This window comes from Pleurodeles waltl, chromosome 3_1 (genome assembly GCF_031143425.1).
Source record: "Pleurodeles waltl isolate 20211129_DDA chromosome 3_1, aPleWal1.hap1.20221129, whole genome shotgun sequence".
NCBI lineage: Eukaryota > Metazoa > Chordata > Amphibia > Caudata > Salamandridae > Pleurodeles > Pleurodeles waltl.
Window position 1 is genome coordinate 703,251,414 of NC_090440.1, and position 18,607 is coordinate 703,270,020.

The following is an 18,607-nucleotide window of genomic DNA, read 5'->3' on the forward strand; positions in this document are numbered from 1 at the left end:
CACAGATTCCCTCCCACAAACCCTAATCCCACTACCCTATGCCTTTGACCCAGTGTGCCCTATCCCACTGGGTCCTTGTTGAACTTCATGGGTTCTAACATGCTTTTGTGCAAGGTATGGATGCCTAGAGATTGAAAATATGTAATAGCAAGTCATCACTCTATGACTTTTGTCTGATATTATTGAATTAGCAACCATAGCAGAAAAAAATAATTGTTTTCATATTTTTGATAAATAGCATACAATTTCATTGTAATATGTGGAAGAATAAATCTAATTCCACCAGATTGGCTAAATTCATTATAATTACAAAATAGTTATGATTATTAATTGTAATAATAACAATATAGTCCTTAAAATATTAATAATAAAACATCATTATACTCCTCATAAATTGATGTAGATTATATGTGTAATTTTCACCAATCCCCTAGTTTACGCACCTTCTTTATGTCGGATACTATGGGGGTCATTCTAACCCTGGCGGTCTCGGACCGCCAGGGCTAAAATGACTGAAGCACCGCCAACAGGCTGGCGGTGCTTCATTGCCCATTCCAGCCGCGGTCGGAAAACCGGGTCCGGCGGTTTCCCGCCGGTTTACCCCTGGCTGGGCTAATCCTCCATGACGGCGCTGCCATGGGGATTCCGACCCCCTTCCCGCCAGCCTGTTTCTGGCGGTTTTCACTGCCAGAAACAGGATGGCGGGAACGGTGTCCTGGGGCCCCTGGGGGCCCCTGCACTGCCCATGCCTTTTCACTGTCTGCTTAGCAGACAGTGAAAAGCGCGACGGGTGCAACTGCACCCGTCACACACCTGCAACACCGCCGGCTCCATTCGGAGCCGGCTTCTGTGTTGCAGGAACTTTTCCGCTGGGCCGGCGGGCGCCCGCCGGCCCAGCGAGAAAGTCAGAATGGCCCCCGCGGTCTTTTGACCGCGGAGCGGCCAATTGGCGGTTCCCGCCAGGCGGGCGGCGACCGCCGCCCGCCAAGGTAGGAATCAGGGCCAATGTCTTGAGATGCCTTTTTTTTGCAGTGTAGTGACAGCTCTCGTAACAGTATCTTTGTCTTTTTCAGCCTTTGGCTTATGTAGGTCTGTGTGAGTAAGATCTGATCTGTTGTTAAGAACCATTTCCCTTATCTGACCCATAAAGGTGCTTCTGTGTTTAGCTGTCATATAATAACTTTTCACAGCACCTGCCTTGAGGGTGAACCTTGAGGTATACCCGGAGTCTGTGTATCTTTGTTGAATGTTACCTCTATAACCTGATCGACTGGGATTCATCCAAATGGATTAACATCTGACAGGTTAACTGAAAAGCATCTGTTTATAAAGTTGTGGTGTATCGTTGGATGTTTCCCTGCAAGTATTGTAATTTCGGCATAGTATACAGGAAGATATCTAGTGTAGTTCATCCTGTCGTATGCACAACACCATGGGATCATAGAGCGTATGGTGGTAAGATATAAATGCCAATTTCCTTCTCGAGCATCACGCAGCAGAGCCAGCAAGACATTTTCAACAATATCCACATACGACATCCAAAATTTTTCAGGAATGCATCCCAAAGCTGTTTTACTGTGGCAAAGGCAGCATTCTGCAAGAGGTTGTCTAATCTCTGTTGGGATAGTCATTAACATCCTCAATGAAGGTGTAGACTACCTGAATATTCTTTTCGTAATTCTTCTCCACCCGGGGGATAAATTCCAACCAAGCTAGTCTCAATATAGTTTCATACACGCACTTGTGTGTTTGAACTGCATGATTGTGCATATGACTTTCTAGTACTGATGATATTGATCCTTCTGCTGTCATGTCTGAAAGGTCGCGAAGGCCAACATCTTGAAAGCGTTTTCCAAGAGTGGACATGACATTGTGAATAGTGTGAAAGGTGCCCATTCGAAGAATGATTCTGTTGTGTGTTGCTATATGCTTCTGCACGATCTCAGTTGCTTTTGCATAGCGAGCTTGATCCATGACCACTACAATTTTTGCCAAATGCAGCGATTCCCTTATCAGCTCTGACTGTTTCAAAATTTCTGAAAACGTTCTCAACTCAGTTTCAGGGGCATTAATGGTGGGCAAGTAGCCAATGGAATCCTGTGATACACTAACTAGGTTTCTAGTATTGATGTTAAATCCTGTCCAATTTGGTATTATGTGTGCGAGGCTCGCTTATTCTCTTGTAACAACCTGCATTATGTTCTTATTTTGTGCAAGCTTCAAGTGGGCAACACATTCCGGCAGGACTTCGGTACTTGTCATCTATGGCTGAGCCCTAACTCGTTCACCAGAAACATACATAAACAATTCTTCAGTATTTGTGGTGGTCAGTGTTCTTTGCTTTTGTTTCTCAATGCTCGGGAGAGGAGCTTTAAAAGGTTTCGGTCCAAACAACTTGGGCTGCACAGCTCTATCGCTGACTCGGTGAGTTGTCCCTTTACCAGTAACAGTCTCTTTCAGCCTATCAATGTTATCCCATGCTAAGTTAGTGAAGACATGAGGCTGAATGTCGGCTGGAAGGACAATTTGCTCATTTAAGTTAGCAGCAAGTTTCTGAAGGCACACGGTGTTATAATTTTCTTCCAGTTGTGAGTATAAAATCCCATGACAAAGTCTGTTTAGAGTGCAAATGATTTCAACATTGCCTGTCAGTGTTTTTATGGTGTATGGCAGCAACAGTTGCTTGGGGGGCTTCTGCTGGCCACTTGTGACTGCATATATAATATTCTGACTGAATGATTGCATAAGAAATGTGACTCTTTTGCACGGCTATGTGTTTTCTGGATCTCCAGTCAGAAGTCCTAATAGGAATGGCACTGTAAATGAACCTTTAAGGTAATCAGGCACTGTAAATGAACCTTTATCAATGTCCAATGGATGATATGGCCATTGTGCTGATGTCAAGTTTGTTTTAATAATTGTTTTTGTGTGCAATGATGTTTGATCAATGATCTTGTTCATGTCTGCTGCCTTAACCTTTAAAACTGACAATTCTCTTTTCAAACTTTGGTTTTCTCTTACAACGTCCTGTAGCGTGTCACTATCAGGTTGGGCCAATAATTTTCTATGGTTGTCTGGGAATATGTGGAGGCTGTCACCGAACTCAGAGTCTAATTTTCTTCCAATATGCTTCTTGGTTGATTTGTCTACCCCCTGTATTCCTCCACTTGTCATGAGGGTTTGAAGCCTTTCAGTGAGAGTCATCACACATAATACCTCTTTGTTAGGAATAATCACAGTTCTAATGTATTGAAATAGTTCATCATATGCTTCACCTCTTATATTTTTATAGTGATCATCGGTCTGAATGCTAGATAAATCATATTTCTCCTTTGCTATAACCCTTGCATAGTTCCTATAACATGATGCACGATAATGGGCTTCTGCAGTCACTATGTCCCTACTACAAACTGACGAGATCTTTGAATCACAATTATTGGTTGCACAATCTCAAAGCCTTTTGTCAACTCTAAGCTCCTGGGCCTTGATTAATTTCTCATGCATTGATGTTTCCTTGTAGCATTTTAGCTTTCCACAAAATAAACATTCTTCAGCATACACATTTCACTTCAGTGATGTTCTTCTGTTTAAGCATTTACTCATGCACTCACTCATTCTAGCATCATCACTGACACTTGCTTCAGCTTTTCATTTAATAGTCTGTAAATCTCTCTTCATACTAAAGAGGCTCCTGCACTTCCTGTGGTAAAATACTAAGGGAACCATGTTGCTCCATGTTCCACTTTTTGTAGTGTCTAACAGTGGAATGTTATTCCTTACTTGAGCTGCCTCTAACAATGTTTTCCATGGTGAGTAGTTCTGTGGGCTTGTCTTCGTAACTCCATGTTGGACGTTTGACCATAAATAAATTTTGCACTGGGGATCAGAGGGACAAGATGTGCTTGTTTCAGTCTTCCTCATGATGCTGCAGGGTCATTCACCACCAGCTCTGGAAAAAGACATTAATTTAAAAATTTATATATTTTACTAAGTGTACTTAATATAATCATAATTATTATTATAATTATCATCAATTTATATAATCACATTTACTGTAATTGTAATATTTAATAACAAAATTCACAATCATAAAAATTATGAAAACATTTCAATTTACATCAAGGTGTCTTGGGAGTGGAGTGGTAACTCACAAAAGGCAAAGAGTTATGACTTGCTGTCACATATTTTCCATCTGTAGGTATCCATACCTTGCCATTAAATCATATTAGAACCCATCCCCCCAAGTGGTACCGAAAACAAGGTTGGCTCAAGGCTTAAGGGAATGCTCTCTCCTCCACAGATCATTCCACTTCTTCGTAATTTCCTGCTGTGTGCACAGGTTCTATGCTGCAGCATTCACTCTGTCAACTATTCTGGCCCACAAATTTACCCTTTCTGAGCTATGGTTGTATTTTGTTCTTGGGCTCGAAATAATTGTGGCTCTACTCTAATAATTTCACCCACCTTGACTGACAATTTTACCTCTTTAAAACAGGGATTTATCTTCTTTGCCATTATAAAAAATGAATATAAAATGTATAATCCACAAGAAAATAAATGAAAGGAGAAAAAAGGGACAAGAAACAAAGAAATATAAAAAAACTGACTATATTGACAAATGTTATGCTTGACAATGTAGTGCCAATCATTACATATCATTACATACAAAAGGGGAAACCCAAAAAATATTTATACATCATCAAACAGCATAGGTCAAAAATAGAAAAACAATGTATTCATATAAATATATATTCATTCATATACAAATACATCTAAAAATCATCTCAGTATGTTCATCCTATAAGGACATCCCATCCAAAGGACAGCACACCGAAGGACAGGCAGTGTGATAAAAAGTGCTTGTGATAAATGACAGAAAGAAGAATAACAAATATTCAAATATATCCAAAACCTATACAAAAAAAAACATTAAAAACAGTCAGTTGGTTCTATTTTGCTGCATTGCCTCCATTCCAAATCCTCAAAGGGTCTAAATCACTTCCTTCAGCCCTCCAAGAGGCCTATGCAGAAACCAATCTGAACCATGACAATGTAGTGCTGCAGTGGAATGGCAAAGGATCACTCTCTGACATGGAGTGTATTTTATAGGGTGGTATGCAGGTGAACTAAACTAGCCAAAACACATCAGTTGAGTGATGTTAGCATCCATCCAATTGCCACAGGAATGGTACATTGTTGAACACGTCCTGTGAAGGAATCTTTCCGTCAGAAATCCTCAGCTAGAACAATGCCAGCACAACTGTGAAATCTAAATATGCTCAGCACAATTCCACCAACTTCATGGTGGCGGAGTAATATTCGCCAGTAGAGGAGTCTGCCGCGTTGGCAGTGGTGAGCTGCTTACATGACGGAAAAAACTCTGTCAGCACTAGGGAGATTCAGCCAGCACACATCTAAATATGGCAGGCGGGATGCTGTCAGCTTGGTGGAGTACTTGGATGAAGGGAATCTCACCAACATCTAAATTGGACCCTGAGTCTTTATGCTATGGATTCTCGCTTACGCTTCCTGTCTCCTAGATTTTTAAATCTGAGTGTCAGAATATGTTACATGGCAAAGAAGGACATTTTCTGCCTTCCATTGCAATTAATCTTAATGAGTCTATTTTCAAAGATGCATGATGGTATTTGTGAGTAGATAACTGTATCTAAAATCAGCAGATTTGAGCCCAATTAAGACAAAAAAAAAGTAATTTCTAAAACAGGGATTGTTTGGACGTATTTCATTTTTATTCTTTGCATCTCTTATTCCTTTCACAGTGTCTACGTTTGCATCATCGTGCATCAAAGTGCACTGGTTGCAAAATAATTTTTATTGTGAGTAATACATTAAGGAAGAGATGGCTTTTAGGACATATGGGTTGTTAGTTTCCTATTGCAAGCTAGCAGAGGATGGATACTCTTCACTCTTTGGAGTTAAGTACATGTACAGCTGCAAACATGTAAACAATAAATAATCCAGTTGGTTTTTACAGGTTCAATAGAAATAAGGTTTGATTTGATAACATTAGGTTTATCTATCACTGTATTCCACTGTATTTACAGTTGGCTTCTTATATTACTATCTATAAAACCTTCTGATCTGTAGGTTGAAAAATTGCTTAATAAATCAATCACTAAAGGTTTTTCTTAAATCACAGTCTCTAACTAACTTTCATTATTTTATTATAATAATACAAGTGCAAATCTCAATCATTTGGCACTTAGTTTAAAACACAATCAAACCTCTAATGGATTCCACATGTTAACTTCTTTCTACAGGAGAAAACACAAAATCAAGGTTTATGTTAGACAGATGAAGTGCACAATATATTTTAAGGTATTTCCCTACTACCTGAACCAATTAGAGTTCAGATCATCCTGTTGCAAAAGCATGTGAAGGAATATAAATTTCCTTCGTTGAACAGCATAATGCTCGATGCAACTACATGGTGTGTGCACAACTAGCATTCCAGATCTTCATTGAAAGCCTGTGGTTGTAACACTAAAGAACTAGTGTGCTACCAGTATGTGGAAACGACAGCACAAAGGTAAGGCTCAAATGAGTGCAATGCTGCTGGAATATGGGTTGTGGAATTCATAGCACTTAATATGGAGCAGACTGCTGGAAATGTGCATGGATTATTTTTGGTCTTAGTTTGTCTAACATGACAGGTTTAACCATGATTTAAAAACATAGGGGGTCATTCTAACCCTGGCGGTCCAAGACCGCCAGGGCTAAAATGACGGGGGCACCACCAACAGGCTGGCGGTGCCCCGCTGGGCATTCTGACCGCGGCGGTTTGACCGCGGTCAGAAGTGGAAAACCGGCGGTCTCCCGCCGGTTTTCCGCTGCCCATTTGAATCCCACATGGCGGCGCAGCTCGCTGCGCCGCCATGGGGGATTCTGACAGCCCATACCGCCATCCTGTTCCTGGCGGTATTTTGGAGGGGGAAGTCTGGCGGGCGGCCTCCGCCACCCGCCAGACTTAGAATCACCCCCATAATGTAGATCATAAACGGTGTCAATATAAGCTAATTAGTGATTAAGAATAATTTTGACATAGGCCCCTCTACCAAAGCCCCAGCTGCTGCAAGTAGATGATTACACTTGGCCGTGCTGTGTAAACTTCTGTTACAGCGAATATGTAATGGTCAGTGATGTTGCATGAGGGTCTGTGTTGTAGCTAATGGTCCCTAAACTGAAGCACTTTGCAGTGTAGAAAATGACACTCGCACTATACTAATGACTTATCTTTATAAAGTGATTCCTTACCTCATGCTTTCCGTTCCTGAGTTTCTTCTCAAACTGCAAGCCCACATCTTACTTTTTCCATTATAAAGTAATTACCTCTCCATTGCCTATGAATAACCCTGTTCGAAAAGGGATATAGGTTACAGATCTATCATAAGTACATCAGGCATTTTGTAACCGTTTTCAGACTGTTCACAGAGCATTACATTGCAAAAAATAAATTTGTGAAATTTAAGTAGTTACTTGGATATGGTTGCTGTACGTCATCATGATAAAGCATCCCTCAAAAGGTCAAACATAAGGCACTGAAATGTCACACATAATCACCCTGAAAACATGGAAGTGTCACACATAAGCAAAATGAAAACTTGGTAGCAATGGGTAGCACAATGAAGACTTGGCAATTGTGTATATTCAGCCAAAAAATAATAGATAAACTGACTTTTGTGATTTGTTTTCGCCAACTGTCTGCTGAGACTGCTTGGGTTAAGAGGGCTCAAATTACATTCCATGTGGATTAAATTAAGAGATCAATAGAAAATGAGTTTGTACTCATCAGCCTATTTTATTTTCTGAATTTATTAACTAGGGCCTCTTAAGGTGATATGATGTGTATGCTAAGTGTAGAGTGGCACTGTGGCTACTGGGAGTAGTCGTCCTTTCTTCTGACAATCACAAAGGAAGCAATAGAAAGCTTCACTGCTTTCAGTCCTTGACAGTTAGGTAGGTCCTACCTTCTAAGTGGGCTTGGTGACCAATTCTCAGAGTTTGTGCACTACCTAATTGCACATGAAGAATGTATGCAACTTGCTTACCAGGCCTAGCAAGCTTCATTTAAAAGCTAGAGTTGCTTCCCTGGGAACTTTCTCACTTGTAAGCGGAGTACAGAATTCTGGCATCAAACTCTTTCTTGAAGAAGGCATTGCGGCTACTGGGCATACAAATTCCTAACTGGCAGATTCATTCTCAGTGGAAGTACTTGCCCCCTCCCCTGGTACGGTTTATAATTAAAACTCCCTTTTTCCATTTTCCTGATTTTTACAGATAAATACAGATAGAAAGCTACACGTTTCTCCGTCTGTATGTATTTCTGAACATGGAAAAAACAGAAATTAAGTCTGCTTCCGAGCTATTCTCAGTCAGGACTGCCAGGATAATTACTATGCAGACTGACAGACAGGGATTTAAAAAGGGAGAAGGTTTTCTAAGAATTCTTTAAATAGCTGTAGGTGAGCATAGTTATACTACAGTGTTTTCCAGGGAGATTATCACATCTGAGTGATCCATTGTACGTCTTCTTCTTATGCCAAGTGTGATCGTACTCGTATCAGTTAAAATAAATAAAAGTAGAATATATACTATTTACGTTTTTCACAAAACTCAAAATAATATGGATAAATACAGGTAAAATTAGCAAAAAAGTAAATATGGGTAACTACCGATGGGAAAGATTAAAAATAAGTACCATAAAACAGGGAAATCAATTTATATTACCTTTGAATCACTGATCCTGGCCTTTTGGCAGGCAGGATCATTAAGGAAAAGCTAGGTATATGGGCCCTTAATAGCAAAGTGCCATGAGCATGTTAGGCACTAGGGTCGCAATTATGCAAGCAGCCTTCCTTATTTTATAAATGTGGAAACGAAAGGATCTGGTTCAAGCCTGACTGCAGACGTATTTCTTCTGGGCCAACCGACCTTTGACCATTTGACCGTGGTTTAATCAACAGACGCCAACGTCTAATTACTGGGAGTATTCTTTCAATCAGACAGGCCTGGAAAACAGAAGCTGGTGGCGAGTGCAGAGCAGTTCGACAGCATTCTGAGGCTGCTGGAGCAAGAATCTTTCTTCCACGTGCTCACATTGGCCCAATTCCAAGGAAAGGGGGCAGTACACTTACTATATCTGAAAAGTGCTGAGAATTCATATGTGACCCTCTCGCTATCAAGCTAGCGGGCCAGTGTCAAGGCGCCATACCCTCACTACCTTGGATTGCACAGAAATAGTAAAACACACCATTTAAAAAAAATAAAGAACGGGGTCTTTTGACCTATTCAGCAGCAGAGGTAAAATAATCACAGCTGCTGTAAAAATGAATGGTAAAGGAGCAGATCTCAGGCAGAGGCCCACCATCCTGTTTTAGGTTTCACTTGCACAAGCGTGGTAGCGCACTGTGCTTGGAAAATCTTTTGTTGGTAAAAAAAATCTTTAAAGGGGTTTAGAACCCGCCCCTTACTTACCTGAACTTGCCATTGGCTTAGTCCAACGTTGCTCTAATTTACGTGCTTCTGATTGGCCAGCACGTCGTCAGCGTTTAATTCCTGCTCTCTGCTGCTTTGTTGTCCTGCTGTCCATGCCGTTGGGTGGATTCTGGACCAAGAACTCCTTCCAGTCACTTCCATTGGCTAGAGATCAGTGTCCTTCCACTCCACGCAAACTTTTTTTCCAGCTATGCCAGGGACGGACAGGCAGTTTTTATGGTTTATGAACACGCAAGCAGAACTATTTCCTTTGGGATTGGTAACACAATTGTGCTAATTTTAAAAAATCAACATTAATGTACATTTAAAATAACCGCATGTAGCACCGTTACTTCCTAAATGACTCAAACCAATTTAGAAAAGAAAGACCATGTAGTATAGTTTTTTTTATTCGCTACATGTATCATTTGTGAGTTATTGGCAGATAAACCGGTGGCGGTGCATTACCAGGGCTCACCAGAAGGAGGTCAGGAGTGTCCCGAATGTAGCCTCCACCTGGTGCACAAACGTGGCAGCCACATTTGTATGTGTAGGGCAGCCTGCAAACCAATCGCACTGTCAGTCATTTCTACACTAAAATATGGTTAGCATTACAACCCTACTAAAAAAAAAAATCAGCATGTCTTAGATATTGGAATAAATGTATACTTGCGTGTTAAAATGGAGTAAATTCATTTGTGATATTAAAAGTGCATTTGAAATATTAATTACCAGCTACATTTGTATTAAATGGAAGATCAAAATTGCATTTATTTTTACTTTTGTTTAGTTATAATGCTGTCCGGCTGGGCTACGCTGTCTGGCCCGTGTGTTTGTGTTTTAGGGCATTGCTATGGCTACGGTGCTTGCTGCGTTTAAGGGCTGCTTCGAGTAGCTCACATGAAGGGAGGTGAAGTGTGCGCCAAGTGCTATTCTTTTGCAACATATCCTAAGGGCTGGGGTGTCACCTCCCGTGCAATTAACGAATGAGGTGGAGCCACGTGCAGTACGTTTTGCGATGTCTGCCAACCGTTGAGTGGGGCGTAAAATGGCGGCAGGGAGTTGCGGCCATAGAGGCCCCTGCACTGCCGTCGACCTCAGAGAGCGGACTTGAGCCCCTGTCCCGGGAGGAGGCAGTGTGCCCACTGTGCCTGGACATCCTCCTGCAGCCGGTGACCATGCCGTGTCACCACTCCATGTGCCAGCTGTGCTTCCAGCACACCATGGAGCTGATCTGCCTGTGCTGCCTGCTCTGCCACACCCGCATATCCAACTGGGCTCAGCAGCACACCTGGGTCAAGACAGGATACTTTAATCCTACCTGCCCCCATTGACGGACCCTCCTGCTAGATGACCTGCAGTGCATGCTATGAGCCGTCACTGCCCTATGGTTGCTACCACCAACCACTGTTCAGTGGCTGACTCTCCATGTGAGCTGTCACAGTATTGACAGACCCTTGGCATGTTTATTCAGCAGCAGTCCTTTCACGCTAGGCTCACAAGCAGCATGACTCAGGTGGTCATTACGAGTTTGGCGGTCTCCGGACCGCCAAGCCGGCTCTGCCAGTCACACCGCCGCGAGGCCGGCGGAGTAGACCGCCATAGCATGACCATGGCAGTGATCCGAACGGAACACAGCCAATACACCACCAGTATCGCCAGTGTAGAGGGGATGCTGCGGCAGGATGAGACCATGTTTCTGTCGAGCATATTACGAGGTTGCACACCGTCAGGATTTCTGGGGAGGTCACACCGCCACAAAAAGCCTGGATGAAATTAACAATATAAAAGGAGAAACTCACCTTCAGGAACACAGATATGTCCGCAGCCGCCAGGGAACCCAAACTTGAAGACTTCCCACTGCTCCTCCTGGCCATACAACACCGAACCAGCGACGGTGACAAAGACAATATTAAGTATACCCGCCTAGCACACACTGGAGGGAAGGCTATTAGTACACACACACCCGGCACAGCTTGCGATGGCCACACACACATGCAAACAAACACCGTTACCAACACACACCTGCATACACACACACACAAACAACACACACACACACACAAACAACACACACCACGGCCAACATACACGTGCCATACACACACCCTAACACACCGCCACTTTCAAACACATTCATACACAATACCACTGAGTCACACAACAACAACAACAACATCGCAGTCACACAAACGCACTGGCAGAGAGGCACACTGCACACCTCCACAGGTCAACACATACTGGCAGCAAAACCTAACAACAGCACACAACTAATCCAAACCAAAACACTGCCAAACAATGTGTCAGAACACATGCCACATCCACCTAACACACAAAGCACATCACAGATGCATCACTACACACATCAACGCACACACCTCTACCACACAATGCCACACAACACCATCACAAGTCCATAGCACAAGTCACCTACACGACTCATGCTGCTACACAAACACATCACATAAACAGAACTCACACACCAAATCACACAAATACAACACATATATGTGGAAGGGAACAGGGAAAACCCAAAAAGGAATCTTTTTTTAGAGACACAAGGGCGGTCATGGGAAAACATGTGGGAGTGGAGGGAGAGGGAGTGCTTGTGAGGTGTGTACGTGTAGGTGTCTTGGGTGAGGGGTGCGTGGGTGGAAGCCATGTGTGTGCTGGGTGTCTGTTGGGTGGGTGAGTGCTGGCATTTAGATGTCTTGGGAGGAGGGGGGAGGAGATTCAGGGAGATGCCAGGGTGGACGTGTGAGTGTCCGTTGGGATGGTGCCTGCAGGTAAGGTGGATGTGCTGCATGTGGGGATGTTGGTAGTCATGGTGAGTGTGCACGTGGTGTATGGGGTGGATGTATGTGGGTCTGCTATTGTGGTGAAAGTGGGTATGAAGGGACTTGTGGCTGGATCTGGGAGTGTTGATGTGGTGATAGCAGATTTGAGTGGTGTAGTGTCTGTGAGGGAGGAGGTGGTGGGGGAGTCTGTGTAGGGAGTGGATGTTGTTGTGTCTGCATGTGTGTGTTGTCTGTATGCATGGCGATGGTGGGTCTTGTGGTGCCTGTATTTGTCTTTGCGAACCGTGTCTGTTGAGGTGGATGAATGGTGGTCTGACAGTGTGCTCTGGATAGGTGTGGGGAGTGGGATTGGGCACAGGTAGCTGGAGGGGGGACTGAAGAAAAAAGGTACACTGGCTGCTGCAACGAGGAGGCCAGAACCTGAAAGGAACTCTGCAGGGCAGACATGGCACCGTGAATGCCTTCCAGTTGGGTATTGGTCTGCTGCATCTGTGATGCCAGTCCCTGTATGGAATTCACAATGGTTGACTGTCCCACAGAGATGGACCTCAGGAGGTCAATAGCCTCCTCACTGGGGGCAGCAGGGCTGACTGGGGCAGGAGCAGAGGTACTCATGGCGAAGGAGATGCCCACCCTCCTGGTGAGCGGGCATGGGCAACTGGATGGGGAGCTACAGGGAGGGCGGTGCTGATAAGGATGGTACTGGGCTTGTCCCAGATTGGTCTGCCACCGCCAGGACACGGCCATGGGAGGAGGAATCTGAAGAGGATGTTGAAGATCCGGTCTCCCCCGTGGCACTCCCCTCACCCTCTGTCCCACTGGTCCCCTTGGCTCTGCTGGTGTTAGCATCCTGGGTCCTATGGGCTGCAACTTGCCCCTCGCCAGTGCCCCTTCTCCTTCACCTGATGATGCTGATGCACACAAAGACAGAGGAGGAGAGGGAGGGAGGGTGGGAGAGAAAGAAATGGTGGAATGGGCCAAATTCTACCCATCATTCTCACAGAGTAACACATTATTTGTCTGCTGGTATGCCAGGGCATTCCTTTACATTGACATGCATAACTGTGGGAAATCATAGGGGAAACAAAAGCTATGCAGAAAAAACCTTCTAATGTGGGTAAATTGGAACTCATTGACTTGATGAATGGTCTAACAATGTACTGTTGCATTGTACTTGGCACATTCTCATGGTCGTTTACATAGACATATCCTGTACTTTTTACCGAACCGAATCCTGCATAGTAAGGTAGCATGCCCACAAACCATACACAATGTTGTAAGTCATTTCTTGGCCCCCTAAAGCCATCTACCCATTCAGTAAAAGGCAGCTGATTAAGAACTCACAAATTACCTCTGTCATTGTGGCAGAGTATTACTGATGGCAGTGCCTTAACACCTCAGGTATACTAATGCTGATGGAAGGAGAGGGTCTCTCATAATATGTGAAGGATGTCCAGACAAACCCAAACATGGAATTAGTCCCCTCATAAGTCACTGCCTGCATGGTATTGGCACACTTAATTGATGCAAAGGCTGCCAGGGTGGCTGATACCCATAGTCTTGTGCATCTACCAATGATTTACACTACATCTTCCCACTTGTAGGCTACCCAAACCTTACAACCCTAACATTAGCGAGGTGTGAGTGTGTACTTACTCCCTTGTGGCTGCTGTGCTGCCCTCAAGCACCCATCCACCACAGGGTAGGCCACCACCAAAATGTAGGCCATTATAGGCATCAGGGTCTGACGGACACCCCTCCCTCGTTGGGAGGACATCCCCAGCTGGGCCTCTGGGGTCTTACGGAACCCAGCGTCACACGTCCTCCCACAGCTTTCTGCAGTGGGTGCTCCGCCAGCTATGGTCACCCATGGTCCGCACTTGCTTGGCAATGGCACGCCAAATACCCTTCTTCTGATTGGCACTGACCTGCATGGGTGACACAGAAGGAGAAAATCATTTAGAGTAGCATCACAGCAACAGCAGTGAACTTCACACATCAGAAAAATCTCATGCCCACACTAATGTGTCTTAACGGTACAAAAGCACCAACTCCATTGCCACCTGCATACATCCACTCCGTGTGCGTTGTCACAACACCTTTCAGCCTCACACACACCACTATCGGACAGGACAGTAACAATGGATTCACCTGCTGCTCTGGTGCCACATACAACTGTCCATACAAGGGTAGGACCCATTCCACTAGTTTTTCCAACTCCTCCTGGGGTAAGGCAGAGGCCCTATCTCCTGCAGGACATGGCATTATGGCTCCCAGATACAGTACACAGCAGCTCATGCAGTGGAGGTCTTGCTTGCACGAGTGTCAAGAGTCAAGTGAGCTATGCAACAGAAAATGGCGGTCACAGCCATGGCGTACATGACCGTCACCGCCGGTGGTGATCATCATTGGCCCCAGTCTCCCATAGGCAACAATCTTATCCAATGAGGGGTTGCAAGGCGGTTGCGACCGCCTACCACCATGACAACTAACGCCAGTGGAATGAGGTCACTTCCATCTATCCTGTACATCCAGTACAGGTGGCTGCCATTTTACATGCTGTCAGTGTATTGCAGGTGAATAATAAGTGCGTCATGGATGAATTGTAGTGACAAGTGCATAGACTGACTATGTTCACACATCAAAGCTGGGTTCACACATGTGACATTCATGGACAGTGTAGATAGATGGACTGATGACTATGACAGGACATGTGCAATCACTTGCTGCCTCAGAGACAGACTAACCGTATCTGTTTGTTAAAAGGTTACATTCATCTTAATACCTGGGTGAATAGGGTGTTGTTAAATGGAAGTGTCACATGTTTTGTGTGTGGCAAGCTGTTTGTCTGGGGCTGCAGCGGTAATCTATGATGGCATACATGTTCAGTCTACATGCCCAAATGGATTGTGTATACTTCAACGTTATGTCCACATTACTATTGTGTGCTACAAGTATAGTGTTAGGTGGCATGTGAACTGTTGACATCAACCTGTGGCTTTTCCTCATTCCTATTCCTAGGTATTGTGCAACAGTGAGAATGAGACCTGCGCCAGTGTACCAGCCACTAGTCGAACTTGCTACCCTAGAAGAGAGACACATCATCCAGACCTATCATCTGAACCATCAGACCATCAAGGAACTGCGTACCCAGTTGGAGCCGGATCTCTTGCCTGCCATACGTAAACCCTATGCCATCCATCCCACAATACAGGTCTTATCAGTGCTACAGGCTTGTTCCAGATTACAGTGGGCTTGGCAGCAGGGATGTCACAGCCAATGTTCAGTCTTGTGTTGAAGGATGTACTGTGTGTCTACATGTCTCAGGAGGTGCCCTGCTCTACAGACCACTAAAGGTCTGCTAGATCGTTGTTGCCTGCTGCATGCTACACAATCTGGCCCTGAGACATCACATACCATTACTGGATGTTGAGGAGGTGGCAGCTGGACCAGTGGCTGATGATGGTGACATAGAAAGTGATGAGGAGGCAGATGATGAGGATGTAGCTGACTCTAGAACAGAGTTGATCCACCAATACTTCCATTGAAAATCAGGTATGTGTTAACTGTACTCCTGTCTGCCTTGTGACATTGCTCCTCCTGGTGTGTGCCATCAGGGGAGGTGTTACTGCTCAAATGTCAGAGCTATGTTTACTATGCAGTTGGCTAGCATTACATCTGCAAAGGATTGGGCATGTTGTATGTTCCCAGTAATACTGTGTCAACTGCAAAAGAACTGCCACCCAAAGTAGAGTTATCAGTATGGCTACTTATCCTCACTGTACACAATGGACGAATAGGGAACCAAACTTATACTGACAGTGGAACTTGGCTTTAGTTGTGTAAGATCAGCTGTGAGGGATCGACCATTGGGAATGCATGTTTTGAAAATGAGGATCTGGCAATGGTAATTTGTATTAACATTCCACTTGCCAATTCACACTAGGGAGGACGACAATGTACTGCATATGTGTTGACTGGGCAACATTGACTCATATTGTGATGGTTGTCTCTGTTTTCGTATATTTGCAGGTCACTTAGGTGGGGCTACTCTGATTCCTGGCTAGACTGGTGGCTCCCTTGACACAGGATTTCAGAATATGTCCGTTCTGCTATCAAATTTGCTGCACATTGCTCCCCTTCTGTCCATCTTACAGCCTTTTGCTAGTCAATGGGTTAACTGAAAAGACATATTGTACTACAGAAAAATGTACTTGTTACAATAAAGACAAATACGCAGAAGCTGTGCTCAATGGTGTTTAATGTGATTCCCAAGTGCAATGGGTGATGAGTGGGGTCATGGTGGATGAAATCATCAGAGCAGTTGTCCCAGCTGCAGGTAGTACAGGTCCAGTATCCAAGGACCATGGGAAAATGGAGACATGAGAGTGGATAGTCAACAGGGTGTGTCATTGGCACACAAGGGAGAATGTTGAAGAGAAGCTCACTTCCTGGCAGTGGTTTTGGTCCTGGCATCAGGTCCTGCAGGATATCTGGATGGACGACCTCATTTTCGTGGGCGTTCCTCAGCTACAGAGGAAGGGGTGCTAGTGGCCTGTGGGTCCTCTGGCAGGGCCTGCATCATCCCACTAGCTATGGCAGATGTGGATGGCTCAGTTGGTATTGTTGTGTAGCAATTTTATCTATAGTTTTATATACATTATTTTAGCATACTAGGCCTGCCGCTGTGCACTTTAACTTAGATATATTTTATTCAGCTTCGTTTTTATTAATCCTGAGAATGTATATTCGATCATGGGTAAAGAACCTGCCAAATGTGAAGAGATTCTGTTTTGGTTAGCTCAAGAAATAAATGCACTGGAAACAGTATTTCCCCATACAGGACCTCAGGAGAAGCATAGAATATTAACTATGTGCTTGCCATTTGGGATGGTTCCCACAGTAGATAACTGCAATACTTGGGGCACGGTATTTGCCACGCTCTACACTACCGCACACAGTACACTGACACTTGCCAATCTACCAGAAGTGTTCAAACAAATTCAAGATGAATACGGGGCTGCCCCAGCCCTGGATTTGGGGATGCAACTTATGGGCAATTCTTCCACTCTATCTTCCTTTATACTCAGTAACCTTAAAAGGGAAGCAGTTGCACTAGCAGTGCGAATGCAGCTCCGGGATGCTCCTCCACAGGATCAATAACGTGAGCTGCCAAAGATTATTGCGGAGACCTACTCTAGTATTGGTCGAGATAGTCTGGGGGCCAGACCCATGAAACCACAGTTTCAGGGTAAATCTAATAAAGATTCTACCAAGCAAGCACCTGAGGGTTCTAAAAAATGCTGGGATAAAAAACAACAAACACTTAAAAAAGAAAGGGATGAATCTCCGTGTATGGAGACCCCACAGAATAAATATAATCTCAGAAGTAGAGATAATATAAAAACGCCTGACAGATACCAATGTACTGATATACGCAAATCTCGTTCCTTTCAGGACTCACCGGAAAAACGCAGTGAGAGAGGTGGGCGTTGAGAGCGGAGAACTGAGTAAGTGAAACCAAGACAGGAATCACATCGCTGAACAGAAGATTCTGTTAAAAATGAAGAGAAAGTTCCCCAACATAAACCCCAATTTATAAAGAAAAAGGTGCCAGCAGTTGCGATTCATCATGCCACTTAAGAAGATGGCTCTATTGAAGAACAAGACGTGGGCACTAGCTCTGGTAGACAGCGCAGCAGAGGTCACAATAGTTTGCCGGAATCTTCAAAAGCATCTGGAGATGAAAGCAACTGATGACTTTTTACAAGTTGAAACTGCGGACATGCGTGTCTCCACGCCTGACACGGTGGACAAAGTAACAATACAGTTAGAAGGAGACATTGAACGCACAATAGACGCAATCTTTTGAGACCGCATCCTTAACATTTATGATATATTACTGGCCGAAAAGAATTGGCCACCTGAATTTGTCCGTACTTGCCCATACAGGGAAGAGGTTATCAAACCTTCTTTCTCGCCTCTTGTTCCCGATGAGCTCGCAGAATCCTATGTCATTGATTGGGCATTAGCGCAGGCACCCACGTTAGGCAGTGGGATAAAGATTCCCCCTATCATGTAATTCCAATTAAAAATCAACCCCAGCCTCAGCCCCAATACCCAATAAAACATGATGCTAAAGCACCTATGAGTGAAATCCTAACACAACTAGAGTACCAGGGCATAGTCGAACCCTGTGACCCACCAATGAATAATCCTCTATTCCCTGTAGCAAAATCAGACCATTCATACAGAATAGTCTTAGATTACAGGCACTTAAACAGTCATACACGCACATATGCTATGCAAAATTC